The 14,482-nt window shown below is 57.9% G+C and overlaps 9 non-coding genes and 1 pseudogene across 9 annotated transcripts; all 10 read right to left on the bottom strand.

Annotated features, from left to right (window-relative positions):
• Positions 1-176: 176 nt before the first annotated feature.
• LOC146675820 (5S ribosomal RNA) lies at positions 177-295 on the bottom strand. Its single transcript, XR_014910951.1, has one exon. It is a non-coding gene; the product is annotated as a 5S ribosomal RNA (ribosomal RNA).
• Positions 296-1,357: 1,062 nt separating this feature from the next.
• Positions 1,358-1,476, bottom strand: LOC146675819 (5S ribosomal RNA). Its single transcript, XR_014910950.1, has one exon. It is a non-coding gene; the product is annotated as a 5S ribosomal RNA (ribosomal RNA).
• Positions 1,477-3,849: 2,373 nt separating this feature from the next.
• Positions 3,850-3,968, bottom strand: LOC146675818 (5S ribosomal RNA). Its single transcript, XR_014911186.1, has one exon. It is a non-coding gene; the product is annotated as a 5S ribosomal RNA (ribosomal RNA).
• Positions 3,969-5,385: 1,417 nt separating this feature from the next.
• Positions 5,386-5,504, bottom strand: LOC146675817 (5S ribosomal RNA). Its single transcript, XR_014910949.1, has one exon. It is a non-coding gene; the product is annotated as a 5S ribosomal RNA (ribosomal RNA).
• A 982-nt stretch (positions 5,505-6,486) lies between these two features.
• On the bottom strand, positions 6,487-6,605 carry LOC146675816 (5S ribosomal RNA). Its single transcript, XR_014910948.1, has one exon. It is a non-coding gene; the product is annotated as a 5S ribosomal RNA (ribosomal RNA).
• Positions 6,606-8,582: 1,977 nt separating this feature from the next.
• Positions 8,583-8,701, bottom strand: LOC146675815 (5S ribosomal RNA). Its single transcript, XR_014910947.1, has one exon. It is a non-coding gene; the product is annotated as a 5S ribosomal RNA (ribosomal RNA).
• Positions 8,702-10,038: 1,337 nt separating this feature from the next.
• Positions 10,039-10,157, bottom strand: LOC146675814 (5S ribosomal RNA). The gene has a single exon (XR_014911174.1). It is a non-coding gene; the product is annotated as a 5S ribosomal RNA (ribosomal RNA).
• A 942-nt stretch (positions 10,158-11,099) lies between these two features.
• Positions 11,100-11,218, bottom strand: LOC146675813 (5S ribosomal RNA). Its single transcript, XR_014910920.1, has one exon. It is a non-coding gene; the product is annotated as a 5S ribosomal RNA (ribosomal RNA).
• Positions 11,219-12,480: 1,262 nt separating this feature from the next.
• Positions 12,481-12,599, bottom strand: LOC146675812 (5S ribosomal RNA; annotated as a pseudogene).
• A 1,262-nt stretch (positions 12,600-13,861) lies between these two features.
• LOC146675811 (5S ribosomal RNA) lies at positions 13,862-13,980 on the bottom strand. Its single transcript, XR_014911163.1, has one exon. It is a non-coding gene; the product is annotated as a 5S ribosomal RNA (ribosomal RNA).
• Positions 13,981-14,482: the final 502 nt, after the last annotated feature.

Here is a 14,482-nt window from a genome sequence, read left to right as displayed (position 1 = left end):
CCAGCCGGTCACTCAGGCCCTTGTGTGGTGTAGGTTGCATCAGCTAGCAGCACAAGACATTGGAAAAGAGCCAAAAGCAGTGTCGTTAATGTGCCCTCATTAATGGGCAGCTGCTTTTGGTCTTTTAATACACCCCTTCTCTGGATCAAAAGCGGTTCAATGACATGAAAATTAAAGGCTTACAGCACCAGGTATTCCCAGGCAGTCTCCCATCCAAGTACTAACCAAGCCCAGCCCTGCTTAGCTTCCGAGATCAGACGAGGTCGGGCGTGCTCAGGGTGGTATGGCCGTAAGCTGCTGGCTCCAGCACAATGTCTCAATTTATGGATTCAAGTGATTAGGTGGCAAGTACCTGAAGTTACGAAGACAATCCTATAACCATACCTGCATGTTTGCATAATACCCTAACCCAAAGGCTCAGTTTGGCATTTATCCAACAGCACAGGCCCTGGATTGTTGAAGATGGCCTCAGGAACCAGCACAGGGCCTGGTGTGTTGTACATGGCCACAGCAAGCAGCACAGGGCCTGGTTTGGTGAAGATGTCCTCGGCCAGAAGCGCAGGGCCTGGTGTGATGTGAGTGGCCTGAGTAAGAGCAACAGGCCTTGGTGTGGTGTAAGTGGCCTCAGCCAGCAGCCACAGGCCCTGGTGTGGTGTAAGTCGCCTCAGCCAGAAGCCACAGGCACTGGTGTGGTGTAAGTGGCCTCAGCCAGCAGCAAAAGGGCCCTGGTGTGGTGTAAGTGGCCTCAGCCAGCAGCCACAGGCCCTGGTGTGGTGTAGGTGGCCTCAGCCAGCAGCCACAGGCCCTGGTGTGGTGTAAGTGGCCTCAGCCAGCAGCCACAGGCCCTGGTGTGGTGTAAGTGGCCTCAGCCAGCAGCCACAGGCCCTGGTGTGGTGTAAGTGGCCTCAGCCAGTGCCACAGGCCCTGGTGTGGTGTAAGTGGCCTGAGCAAGAGCCACAGGCCCTGGTGTGGTGTAAGTGGCCTCAGCCAGTGCCACAGGCCCTGGTGTGGTTTAATTGGCCTCAGCCAGCAGCCACAGGCCCTGGTGTGGTGTAGGTGGCCTCAGCCAGCAGCCACAGGCCCTGGTGTGGTGTAAGTGGCCTCAGCCAGCAGCCACAGGCCCTGGTGTGGTGTAAGTGGCCTCAGCCAGAGCCACAGGCCCTGATGTGGTGTAAGTGGCCCCAGCCGGTCACTCAGGCCCTTGTGTGGTGTAGGTTGCATCAGCTAGCAGCACAAGACATTGGAAAAGAGCCAAAAGCAGTGTCGTTAATGTGCCCTCATTAATGGGCAGCTGCTTTTGGTCTTTTAATACACCCCTTCTCTGGATCAAAAGCGGTTCAATGACATGAAAAGGAAAGGCTTACAGCACCAGGTATTCCCAGGCAGTCTCCCATCCAAGTACTAACCAAGCCCAGCCCTGCTTAGCTTCCGAGATCAGACGAGGTCGGGCGTGCTCAGGGTGGTATGGCCGTAAGCTGCTGGCTCCAGCACAATGTCTCAATTTATGGATTCAAGTGATTAGGTGGCAAGTACCTGAAGTTACGAAGACAATCCTATAACCATACCTGCATGTTTGCATAATACCCTAACCCAAAGGCTCAGTTTGGCATTTATCCAACAGCACAGGCCCTGGATTGTTGAAGATGGCCTCAGGAACCAGCACAGGGCCTGGTGTGTTGTACATGGCCACAGCAAGCAGCACAGGGCCTGGTTTGGTGAAGATGGCCTCGGCCAGAAGCGCAGGGCCTGGTGTGATGTGAGTGGCCTGAGCAAGAGCAACAGGCCTTGGTGTGGTGTAAGTGGCCTCAGCCAGCAGCCACAGGCCCTGGTGTGGTGTAAGTCGCCTCAGCCAGAAGCCACAGGCACTGGTGTGGTGTAAGTGGCCTCAGCCAGCAGCAAAAGGGCCCTGGTGTGGTGTAAGTGGCCTCAGCCAGCAGCCACAGGCCCTGGTGTGGTGTAGGTGGCCTCAGCCAGCAGCCACAGGCCCTGGTGTGGTGTAAGTGGCCTCAGCCAGCAGCCACAGGCCCTGGTGTGGTGTAAGTGGCCTCAGCCAGCAGCCACAGGCCCTGGTGTGGTGTAAGTGGCCTCAGCCAGTGCCACAGGCCCTGGTGTGGTGTAAGTGGCCTGAGCAAGAGCCACAGGCCCTGGTGTGGTGTAATTGGCCTCAGCCAGCAGCCACAGGCCCTGGTGTGGTGTAAGTAGCCTCAGCCAGAAGCCACAGGCACTGGTGTGGTGTAAGTGGCCTCAGCCAGCAGCAAAAGGGCCCTGGTGTGGTGTAAGTCGCCTCAGCCAGCAGCCACAGGCCCTGGTGTGGTGTAGGTGGCCTCAGCCAGCAGCCACAGGCCCTGGTGTGGTGTAAGTGGCCTCAGCCAGCAGCCACAGGCCCTGGTGTGGTGTAAGTGGCCTCAGCCAGTGCCACAGGCCCTGGTGTGGTGTAAGTGGCCTGAGCAAGAGCCACAGACCCTGGTGTGGTGTAATTGGCCTCAGTAGCAACTAAGGCCCTGGTGTGGTGTATGTGGCCTCAGGCAGCAGCCACAGGCCCTGTTGTGATGTAACTTGCCTGAGCAAGAGCCACAGACCCTGGTGTGGTGTAAGTCGCCTCAGCCAGAAGCCACAGGCACTGGTGTGGTGTAAGTGGCCTCAGCCAGCAGCAAAAGGGCCCTGGTGTGGTGTAAGTGGCCTCAGCCAGCAGCCACAGGCCCTGGTGTGGTGTAGGTGGCCTCAGCCAGCAGCCACAGGCCCTGGTGTGGTGTAAGTGGCCTGAGCAAGAGCCACAGACCCTGGTGTGGTGTAATTGGCCTCAGCCAGCAGCCACAGGCCCTGGTGTGGTGTAAGTGGCCTCAGCCAGCAGCCACAGGCACTGGTGTGGTGTAAGTGGCCTCAGCCAGCAGCAAAAGGGCCCTGGTGTGGTTTAAGTCGCCTCAGCCAGCAGCCACAGGCCCTGGTGTGGTGTAGGTGGCCTCAGCCAGCAGCCACAGGCCCTGGTGTGGTGTAAGTGGCCACAGCAAGCAGCACAGGGCCTGGTTTGGTGAAGATGGCCTCGGCCAGAAGCGCAGGGCCTGGTGTGATGTGAGTGGCCTGAGCAAGAGCCACAGGCCTTGGTGTGGTGTAAGTGGCCTCAGCCAGCAGCCACAGGCCCTGGTGTGGTGTAAGTCGCCTCAGCCAGAAGCCACAGGCACTGGTGTGGTGTAAGTGGCCTCAGCCAGCAGCAAAAGGGCCCTGGTGTGGTGTAAGTGGCCTCAGCCAGCAGCCACAGGCCCTGGTGTGGTGTAGGTGGCCTCAGCCAGCAGCCACAGGCCCTGGTGTGGTGTAGGTGGCCTCAGCCAGCAGCCACAGGCCCTGGTGTGGTGTAAGTGGCCTCAGCCAGCAGCCACAGGCCCTGGTGTGGTGTAAGTGGCCTCAGCCAGTGCCACAGGCCCTGGTGTGGTGTAAGTGGCCTGAGCAAGAGCCACAGGCCCTGGTGTGGTGTAAGTGGCCTGAGCAAGAGCCCCAGACCCTGGTGTGGTGTAATTGGCCTCAATAGCAACTAATGCCCTGGTGTGGTGTAGGTGGCCTCAGCCAGCAGCCACAGGCCCTGGTGTGGTGTAAGTGGCCTCAGCCAGCAGCCACAGGCCCTGGTGTGGTGTAAGTGGCCTCAGCCAGAGCCACAGGCCCTGATGTGGTGTAAGTGGCCCCAGCCGGTCACTCAGGCCCTTGTGTGGTGTAGGTTGCATCAGCTAGCAGCACAAGACATTGGAAAAGAGCCAAAAGCAGTGTCGTTAATGTGCCCTCATTAATGGGCAGCTGCTTTTGGTCTTTTAATACACCCCTTCTCTGGATCAAAAGCGGTTCAATGACATGAAAATGAAAGGCTTACAGCACCAGGTATTCCCAGGTAGTCTCCCATCCAAGTACTAACCAAGCCCAGCCCTGCTTAGCTTCCGAGATCAGACGAGGTCGGGCGTGCTCAGGGTGGTATGGCCGTAAGCTGCTGGCTCCAGCACAATGTCTCAATTTATGGATTCAAGTGATTAGGTGGCAAGTACCTGAAGTTACGAAGACAATCCTATAACCATACCTGCATGTTTGCATAATACCCTAACCCAAAGGCTCAGTTTGGCATTTATCCAACAGCACAGGCCCTGGATTGTTGAAGATGGCCTCAGGGACCAGCACAGGGCCTGGTGTGTTGTACATGGCCACAGCAAGCAGCACAGGGCCTGGTTTGGTGAAGATGGCCTCGGCCAGAAGCGCAGGGCCTGGTGTGATGTGAGTGGCCTGAGCAAGAGCAACAGGCCTTGGTGTGGTGTAAGTGGCCTCAGCCAGCAGCCACAGGCCCTGGTGTGGTGTAAGTGGCCTGAGCAAGAGCCACAGACCCTGGTGTGGTGTAATTGGCCTCAGCCAGCAGCCACAGGCCCTGGTGTGGTGTAAGTCGCCTCAGCCAGAAGCCACAGGCACTGGTGTGGTGTAAGTGGCCTCAGCCAGCAGCAAAAGGGCCCTGGTGTGGTTTAAGTCGCCTCAGCCAGCAGCCACAGGCCCTGGTGTGGTGTAGGTGGCCTCAGCCAGCAGCCACAGGCCCTGGTGTGGTGTAAGTGGCCACAGCAAGCAGCACAGGCCCTGGTGTGGTGAAGATGGCCTCGGCCAGAAGCGCAGGGCCTGGTGTGATGTGAGTGGCCTGAGCAAGAGCCACAGGCCTTGGTGTGGTGTAAGTGGCCTCAGCCAGCAGCCACAGGCCCTGGTGTGGTGTAAGTCGCCTCAGCCAGAAGCCACAGGCACTGGTGTGGTGTAAGTGGCCTCAGCCAGCAGCAAAAGGGCCCTGGTGTGGTGTAAGTGGCCTCAGCCAGCAGCCACAGGCCCTGGTGTGGTGTAGGTGGCCTCAGCCAGCAGCCACAGGCCCTGGTGTGGTGTAAGTGGCCTCAGCCAGCAGCCACAGGCCCTGGTGTGGTGTAAGTGGCCTCAGCCAGTGCCACAGGCCCTGGTGTGGTGTAAGTGGCCTGAGCAAGAGCCACAGGCCCTGGTGTGGTGTAAGTGGCCTGAGCAAGAGCCACAGACCCTGGTGTGGTGTAATTGGCCTCAATAGCAACTAATGCCCTGGTGTGGTGTAGGTGGCCTCAGCCAGCAGCCACAGGCCCTGGTGTGGTGTAAGTGGCCTCAGCCAGCAGCCACAGGCCCTGGTGTGGTGTAAGTGGCCTCAGCCAGAGCCACAGGCCCTGATGTGGTGTAAGTGGCCCCAGCCGGTCACTCAGGCCCTTGTGTGGTGTAGGTTGCATCAGCTAGCAGCACAAGACATTGGAAAAGAGCCAAAAGCAGTGTCGTTAATGTGCCCTCATTAATGGGCAGCTGCTTTTGGTCTTTTAATACACCCCTTCTCTGGATCAAAAGCGGTTCAATGACATGAAAAAGAAAGGCTTACAGCACCAGGTATTCCCAGGCAGTCTCCCATCCAAGTACTAACCAAGCCCAGCCCTGCTTAGCTTCCGAGATCAGACGAGGTCGGGCGTGCTCAGGGTGGTATGGCCGTAAGCTGCTGGCTCCAGCACAATGTCTCAATTTATGGATTCAAGTGATTAGGTGGCAAGTACCTGAAGTTACGAAGACAATCCTATAACCATACCTGCATGTTTGCATAATACCCTAACCCAAAGGCTCAGTTTGGCATTTATCCAACAGCACAGGCCCTGGATTGTTGAAGATGGCCTCAGGAACAAGCACAGGGCCTGGTGTGTTGTACATGGCCACAGCAAGCAGCACAGGGCCTGGTTTGGTGAAGATGGCCTCGGCCAGAAGCGCAGGGCCTGGTGTGATGTGAGTGGCCTGAGCAAGAGCAACAGGCCTTGGTGTGGTGTAAGTGGCCTCAGCCAGCAGCCACAGGCCCTGGTGTGGTGTAAGTCGCCTCAGCCAGAAGCCACAGGCACTGGTGTGGTGTAAGTGGCCTCAGCCAGCAGCAAAAGGGCCCTGGTGTGGTGTAAGTGGCCTCAGCCAGCAGCCACAGGCCCTGGTGTGGTGTAAGTGGCCTCAGCCAGCAGCCACAGGCCCTGGTGTGGTGTAAGTGGCCTCAGCCAGCAGCCACAGGCCCTGGTGTGGTGTAAGTGGCCTCAGCCAGTGCCACAGGCCCTGGTGTGGTGTAAGTGGCCTGAGCAAGAGCCACAGGCCCTGGTGTGGTGTAAGTGGCCTCAGCCAGTGCCACAGGCCCTGGTGTGGTGTAATTGGCCTCAGCCAGCAGCCACAGGCCCTGGTGTGGTGTAGGTGGCCTCAGCCAGCAGCCACAGGCCCTGGTGTGGTGTAAGTGGCCTCAGCCAGAGCCACAGGCCCTGATGTGGTGTAAGTGGCCCCAGCCGGTCACTCAGGCCCTTGTGTGGTGTAGGTTGCATCAGCTAGCAGCACAAGACATTGGAAAAGAGCCAAAAGCAGTGTCGTTAATGTGCCCTCATTAATGGGCAGCTGCTTTTGGTCTTTTAATACACCCCTTCTCTGGATCAAAAGCGGTTCAATGACATGAAAATGAAAGGCTTACAGCACCAGGTATTCCCAGGCAGTCTCCCATCCAAGTACTAACCAAGCCCAGCCCTGCTTAGCTTCCGAGATCAGACGAGGTCGGGCGTGCTCAGGGTGGTATGGCCGTAAGCTGCTGGCTCCAGCACAATGTCTCAATTTATGGATTCAAGTGATTAGGTGGCAAGTACCTGAAGTTACGAAGACAATCCTATAACCATACCTGCATGTTTGCATAATACCCTAAACAAAGGCTCAGTTTGGCATTTATCCAACAGCACAGGCCCTGGATTGTTGAAGATGGCCTCAGGGACCAGCACAGGGCCTGGTGTGTTGTACATGGCCACAGCAAGCAGCACAGGGCCTGGTTTGGTGAAGATGGCCTCGGCCAGAAGCGCAGGGCCTGGTGTGATGTGAGTGGCCTGAGCAAGAGCAACAGGCCTTGGTGTGGTGTAAGTGGCCTCAGCCAGCAGCCACAGGCCCTGGTGTGGTGTAAGTTGCCTCAGCCAGAAGCCACAGGCACTGGTGTGGTGTAAGTGGCCTCAGCCAGCAGCAAAAAGGCCCTGGTGTGGTGTAAGTGGCCTCAGCCAGCAGCCACAGGCCCTGGTGTGGTGTAGGTGGCCTCAGCCAGCAGCCACAGGCCCTGGTGTGGTGTAAGTGGCCTCAGCCAGCAGCCACAGGCCCTGGTGTGGTGTAAGTGGCCTCAGCCAGTGCCACAGGCCCTGGTGTGGTGTAAGTGGCCTGAGCAAGAGCCACAGAGCCTGGTGTGGTGTAATTGGCCTCAGCCAGCAGCCACAGGCCCTGGTGTGGTGTAAGTCGCCTCAGCCAGAAGCCACAGGCACTGGTGTGGTGTAAGTGGCCTCAGCCAGCAGCAAAAGGGCCCTGGTGTGGTTTAAGTCGCCTCAGCCAGCAGCCACAGGCCCTGGTGTGGTGTAGGTGGCCTCAGCCAGCAGCCACAGGCCCTGGTGTGGTGTAAGTGGCCACAGCAAGCAGCACAGGGCCTGGTTTGGTGAAGATGGTCTCGGCCAGAAGCGCAGGGCCTGGTGTGATGTGAGTGGCCTGAGCAAGAGCCACAGGCCTTGGTGTGGTGTAAGTGGCCTCAGCCAGCAGCCACAGGCCCTGGTGTGGTGTAAGTCGCCTCAGCCAGAAGCCACAGGCACTGGTGTGGTGTAAGTGGCCTCAGCCAGCAGCAAAAGGGCCCTGGTGTGGTGTAATTGGCCTCAGCCAGCAGCCACAGGCCCTGGTGTGGTGTAGGTGGCCTCAGCCAGCAGCCACAGGCCCTGGTGTGGTGTAAGTGGCCTCAGCCAGCAGCCACAGGCCCTGGTGTGGTGTAAGTGGCCTCAGCCAGCAGCCACAGGCCCTGGTGTGGTGTAAGTGGCCTCAGCCAGTGCCACAGGCCCTGGTGTGGTGTAAGTGGCCTGAGCAAGAGCCACAGACCCTGGTGTGGTGTAATTGGCCTCAGCCAGCAGCCACAGGCCCTGGTGTGGTGTAAGTGGCCTCAGCCAGAAGCCACAGGCACTGGTGTGGTGTAAGTGGCCTCAGCCAGCAGCAAAAGGGCCCTGGTGTGGTGTAAGTGGCCTCAGCCAGCAGCCACAGGCCCTGGTGTGGTGTAGGTGGCCTCAGCCAGCAGCCACAGGCCCTGGTGTGGTGTAAGTGGCCTCAGCCAGTGCCACAGGCCCTGGTGTGGTGTAAGTGGCCTGAGCAAGAGCCACAGGCCCTGGTGTGGTGTAAGTGGCCTCAGCCAGTGCCACAGGCCCTGGTGTGGTGTAATTGGCCTCAGCCAGCAGCCACAGGCCCTGGTGTGGTGTAGGTGGCCTCAGCCAGCAGCCACAGGCCCTGGTGTGGTGTAAGTGGCCTCAGCCAGCAGCCACAGGCCCTGGTGTGGTGTAAGTGGCCTCAGCCAGAGCCACAGGCCCTGATGTGGTGTAAGTGGCCCCAGCCGGTCACTCAGGCCCTTGTGTGGTGTAGGTTGCATCAGCTAGCAGCACAAGACATTGGAAAAGAGCCAAAAGCAGTGTCGTTAATGTGCCCTCATTAATGGGCAGCTGCTTTTGGTCTTTTAATACACCCCTTCTCTGGATCAAAAGCGGTTCAATGACATGAAAATGAAAGGCTTACAGCACCAGGTATTCCCAGGCAGTCTCCCATCCAAGTACTAACCAAGCCCAGCCCTGCTTAGCTTCCGAGATCAGACGAGGTCGGGCGTGCTCAGGGTGGTATGGCCGTAAGCTGCTGGCTCCAGCACAATGTCTCAATTTATGGATTCAAGTGATTAGGTGGCAAGTACCTGAAGTTACGAAGACAATCCTATAACCATACCTGCATGTTTGCATAATACCCTAACCCAAAGGCTCAGTTTGGCATTTATCCAACAGCACAGGCCCTGGATTGTTGAAGATGGCCTCAGGGACCAGCACAGGGCCTGGTGTGTTGTACATGGCCACAGCAAGCAGCACAGGGCCTGGTTTGGTGAAGATGGCCTCGGCCAGAAGCGCAGGGCCTGGTGTGATGTGAGTGGCCTGAGCAAGAGCAACAGGCCTTGGTGTGGTGTAAGTGGCCTCAGCCAGCAGCCACAGGCCCTGGTGTGGTGTAAGTGGCCTGAGCAAGAGCCACAGACCCTGGTGTGGTGTAATTGGCCTCAGCCAGCAGCCACAGGCCCTGGTGTGGTGTAAGTCGCCTCAGCCAGAAGCCACAGGCACTGGTGTGGTGTAAGTGGCCTCAGCCAGCAGCAAAAGGGCCCTGGTGTGGTTTAAGTCGCCTCAGCCAGCAGCCACAGGCCCTGGTGTGGTGTAGGTGGCCTCAGCCAGCAGCCACAGGCCCTGGTGTGGTGTAAGTGGCCACAGCAAGCAGCACAGGGCCTGGTTTGGTGAAGATGGCCTCGGCCAGAAGCGCAGGGCCTGGTGTGATGTGAGTCGCCTGAGCAAGAGCCACAGGCCTTGGTGTGGTGTAAGTGGCCTCAGCCAGCAGCCACAGGCCCTGGTGTGGTGTAAGTCGCCTCAGCCAGAAGCCACAGGCACTGGTGTGGTGTAAGTGGCCTCAGCCAGCAGCAAAAGGGCCCTGGTGTGGTGTAAGTGGCCTCAGCCAGCAGCCACAGGCCCTGGTGTGGTGTAAGTGGCCTCAGCCAGTGCCACTGGCCCTGGTGTGGTGTAAGTGGCCTGAGCAAGAGCCACAGGCCCTGGTGTGGTGTAAGTGGCCTGAGCAAGAGCCACAGACCCTGGTGTGGTGTAATTGGCCTCAATAGCAACTAATGCCCTGGTGTGGTGTAGGTGGCCTCAGCCAGCAGCCACAGGCCCTGGTGTGGTGTAAGTGGCCTCAGCCAGCAGCCACAGGCCCTGGTGTGGTGTAAGTGGCCTCAGCCAGAGCCACAGGCCCTGATGTGGTGTAAGTGGCCCCAGCCGGTCACTCAGGCCCTTGTGTGGTGTAGGTTGCATCAGCTAGCAGCACAAGACATTGGAAAAGAGCCAAAAGCAGTGTCGTTAATGTGCCCTCATTAATGGGCAGCTGCTTTTGGTCTTTTAATACACCCCTTCTCTGGATCAAAAGCGGTTCAATGACATGAAAATGAAAGGCTTACAGCACCAGGTATTCCCAGGTAGTCTCCCATCCAAGTACTAACCAAGCCCAGCCCTGCTTAGCTTCCGAGATCAGACGAGGTCGGGCGTGCTCAGGGTGGTATGGCCGTAAGCTGCTGGCTCCAGCACAATGTCTCAATTTATGGATTCAAGTGATTAGGTGGCAAGTACCTGAAGTTACGAAGACAATCCTATAACCATACCTGCATGTTTGCATAATACCCTAACCCAAAGGCTCAGTTTGGCATTTATCCAACAGCACAGGCCCTGGATTGTTGAAGATGGCCTCAGGAACCAGCACAGGGCCTGGTGTGTTGTACATGGCCACAGCAAGCAGCACAGGTCCTGGTTTGGTGAAGATGGCCTCGGCCAGAAGCGCAGGGCCTGGTGTGATGTGAGTGGCCTGAGTAAGAGCAACAGGCCTTGGTGTGGTGTAAGTGGCCTCAGCCAGCAGCCACAGGCCCTGGTGTGGTGTAAGTGGCCTCAGCCAGAAGCCACAGGCACTGGTGTGGTGTAAGTGGCCTCAGCCAGCAGCAAAAGGGCCCTGGTGTGGTGTAAGTGGCCTCAGCCAGCAGCCACAGGCCCTGGTGTGGTGTAGGTGGCCTCAGCCAGCAGCCACAGGCCCTGGTGTGGTGTAAGTGGCCTCAGCCAGCAGCCACAGGCCCTGGTGTGGTGTAAGTGGCCTCAGCCAGCAGCCACAGGCCCTGGTGTGGTGTAAGTGGCCTCAGCCAGTGCCACAGGCCCTGGTGTGGTGTAAGTGGCCTGAGCAAGAGCCACAGGCCCTGGTGTGGTGTAAGTGGCCTCAGCCAGTGCCACAGGCCCTGGTGTGGTGTAAGTGGCCTCAGCCAGAGCCACAGGCCCTGATGTGGTGTAAGTGGCCCCAGCCGGTCACTCAGGCCCTTGTGTGGTGTAGGTTGCATCAGCTAGCAGCACAAGACATTGGAAAAGAGCCAAAAGCAGTGTCGTTAATGTGCCCTCATTAATGGGCAGCTGCTTTTGGTCTTTTAATACACCCCTTCTCTGGATCAAAAGCGGTTCAATGACATGAAAATGAAAGGCTTACAGCACCAGGTATTCCCAGGTAGTCTCCCATCCAAGTACTAACCAAGCCCAGCCCTGCTTAGCTTCCGAGATCAGACGAGGTCGGGAGTGCTCAGGGTGGTATGGCCGTAAGCTGCTGGCTCCAGCACAATGTCTCAATTTATGGATTCAAGTGATTAGGTGGCAAGTACCTGAAGTTACGAAGACAATCCTATAACCATACCTGCATGTTTGCATAATACCCTAAACAAAGGCTCAGTTTGGCATTTATCCAACAGCACAGGCCCTGGATTGTTGAAGATGGCCTCAGGGACCAGCACAGGGCCTGGTGTGTTGTACATGGCCACAGCAAGCAGCACAGGGCCTGGTTTGGTGAAGATGGCCTCGGCCAGAAGCGCAGGGCCTGGTGTGATGTGAGTGGCCTGAGCAAGAGCAACAGGCCTTGGTGTGGTGTAAGTGGCCTCAGCCAGCAGCCACAGGCCCTGGTGTGGTGTAAGTCGCCTCAGCCAGAAGCCACAGGCACTGGTGTGGTGTAAGTGGCCTCAGCCAGCAGCAAAAGGGCCCTGGTGTAGTGTAAGTGGCCTCAGCCAGCAGCCACAGGCCCTGGTGTGGTGTAAGTGGCCTCAGCCAGCAGCCACAGGCACTGGTGTGGTGTAAGTGGCCTCAGCCAGCAGCCACAGGCCCTGGTGTGGTGTAAGTGGCCTCAGCCAGTGCCACAGGCCCTGGTGTGGTGTAAGTGGCCTGAGCAAGAGCCACAGACCCTGGTGTGGTGTAAGTCGCCTCAGCCAGAAGCCACAGGCACTGGTGTGGTGTAAGTGGCCTCAGCCAGCAGCAAAAGGGCCCTGGTGTGGTGTAAGTGGCCTCAGCCAGCAGCCACAGGCCCTGGTGTGGTGTAAGTTGCCTCAGCTAGAAGACACAGGCACTGGTGTGGTGTAAGTGGCCTCAGCCAGCAGCAAAAGGGCCCTGGTGTGGTGTAAGTGGCCTCAGCCAGCAGCCACAGGCCCTGGTGTGGTGTAGGTGGCCTCAGCCAGCAGCCACAGGCCCTGGTGTGGTGTAAGTGGCCTCAATAGCAACTAAGGCCCTGGTGTGGTGTAAGTGGCTTCAGCCAGCAGCCACAGGCTCTGTTGTGGTGTAACTGGCCTCAGCCAGCAGCCACAGGCCCTGGTGTGGTGTAAGTGGCCTCAGCCAGAGCCACAGGCCCTGATGTGGTGTAAGTGGCCCCAGCCGGTCACTCAGGCCCTGGTGTGTTGTAGGTGGCATCAGCTAGCAGCACAAGACATTGGAAAAGAGCCAAAAGCAGTGTCGTTAATGTGCCCTCATTAATGGGCAGCTGCTTTTGGTCTTTTAATACACCCCTTCTCTGGATCAAAAGCGGTTCAATGACATGAAAATGAAAGGCTTACAGCAACAGGTATTCACAGGCAGTCTCCCATCCAAGTACTAACCAAGCCCAGCCCTGCTTAGCTTCCGAGATCAGACGAGGTCGGGCGTGCTCAGGGTGGTATGGCCGTAAGCTGCTGGCCCCAGCACAATGTCTCAATTTATGGATTCAAGTGATTAGGTGGCAAGTACCTGAAGTTACGAAGACAATCCTATAACCATACCTGCATGTTTGTATAATACCCTAACCCAAACGCTCAGTTTGGCATTTATCCAACAGCACAGGCCCTGGATTGTTGAAGATGGCCTCAGAAACCAGCACAGGACCTGGTTTGGTGAAGATGGCCTCGGCCAGAAGCGCAGGGCCTGGTGTGAAGTGAGTGGCCTGAGCAAGAGCAACAGGCCTTGGTGTGGTGTAAGTGGCCTCAGCCAGCAGCCACAGGCCCTGGTGTGGTGTAAGTCGCCTCAGCCAGCAGCCACAGGCACTGGTGTGGTGTAAGTGGCCTCAGCTAGCAGCAAAAGGGCCCTGCTGTGGTGTAAGTGGCCTCAGCCAGCAGCCACAGGCCCTGGTGTGGTGTAAGTGGCCTCAGCCAGCAGCCACAGGCCCTGGTGTGGTGTAAGTGGCCTCAGCCAGCAGCCACAGGCCCTGGTGTGGTGTAAGTGGCCTCAGCCAGCAGCCACAGGCCCTGGTGTGGTGTAAGTGGCCTCAGCCAGTGCCACAGGCCCTGGTGTGGTGTAAGTGGCCTGAGCAAGAGCCACAGACCCTGGTGTGGTGTAATTGGCCTCAGCCAGCAGCCACAGGCCCTGGTGTGGTGTAAGTGGCCTCAGCCAGAAGCCACAGGCACTGGTGTGGTGTAAGTGGCCTCAGCCAGCAGCAAAAGGGCCCTGGTGTGGTGTAAGTCGCCTCAGCCAGCAGCCACAGGCCCTGGTGTGGTGTAGGTGGCCTCAGCCAGCAGCCACAGGCCCTGGTGTGGTGTAAGTGGCCTCAGCCAGTGCCACAGGCCCTGGTGTGGTGTAAGTGGCCTGAGCAAGAGCCACAGGCCCTGGTGTGGTGTAAGTGGCCTCAGCCAGTGCCACAGGCCCTGGTGTGGTGTAATTGGCCTCAGCCAGCAGCCACAGGCCCTGGTGTGGTGTAAGTGGCCTCAGCCAGCAGCCACAGGCCCTGGTGTGGTGTAAGTGGCCTCAGCCAGAGCCACAGGCCCTGATGTGGTGTAAGTGGCCCCAGCCGGTCACTCAGGCCCTTGTGTGGTGTAGGTTGCATCAGCTAGCAGCACAAGACATTGGAAAAGAGCCAAAAGCAGTGTCGTTAATGTGCCCTCATTAATGGGCAGCTGCTTTTGGTCTTTTAATACACCCCTTCTCTGGATCAAAAGCGGTTCAATGACATGAAAATGAAAGGCTTACAGCACCAGGTATTCCCAGGTAGTCTCCCATCCAAGTACTAACCAAGCCCAGCCCTGCTTAGCTTCCGAGATCAGACGAGGTCGGGCGTGCTCAGGGTGGTATGGCCGTAAGCTACTGGCTCCAGCACAATGTCTCAATTTATGGATTCAAGTGATTAGGTGGCAAGTACCTGAAGTTACGAAGACAATCCTATAACCATACCTGCATGTTTGCATAATACCCTAACCCAAAGGCTCAGTTTGGCATTTATCCAACAGCACAGGCCCTGGATTGTTGAAGATGGCCTCAGGGACCAGCACAGGGCCTGGTGTGTTGTACATGGCCACAGCAAGCAGCACAGGGCCTGGTTTGGTGAAGATGGCCTCGGCCAGAAGCGCAGGGCCTGGTGTGATGTGAGTGGCCTGAGCAAGAGCAACAGGCCTTGGTGTGGTGTAAGTGGCCTCAGCCAGCAGCCACAGGCCCTGGTGTGGTGTAAGTGGCCTGAGCAAGAGCCACAGACCCTGGTGTGGTGTAATTGGCCTCAGCCAGCAGCCACAGGCCCTGGTGTGGTGTAAGTCGCCTCAGCCAGAAGCCACAGGCACTGGTGTGGTGTAAGTGGCCTCAGCCAGCAGCAA

This window comes from Rhamphochromis longiceps, linkage group LG3, assembly GCF_057381845.1.
Source record: "Rhamphochromis longiceps isolate RC_006_pf linkage group LG3, R_longiceps_female_GT1.1, whole genome shotgun sequence".
Lineage (NCBI taxonomy): Eukaryota > Metazoa > Chordata > Actinopteri > Cichliformes > Cichlidae > Rhamphochromis > Rhamphochromis longiceps.
This window is presented reverse-complemented; position numbering and strand designations above follow the sequence as displayed.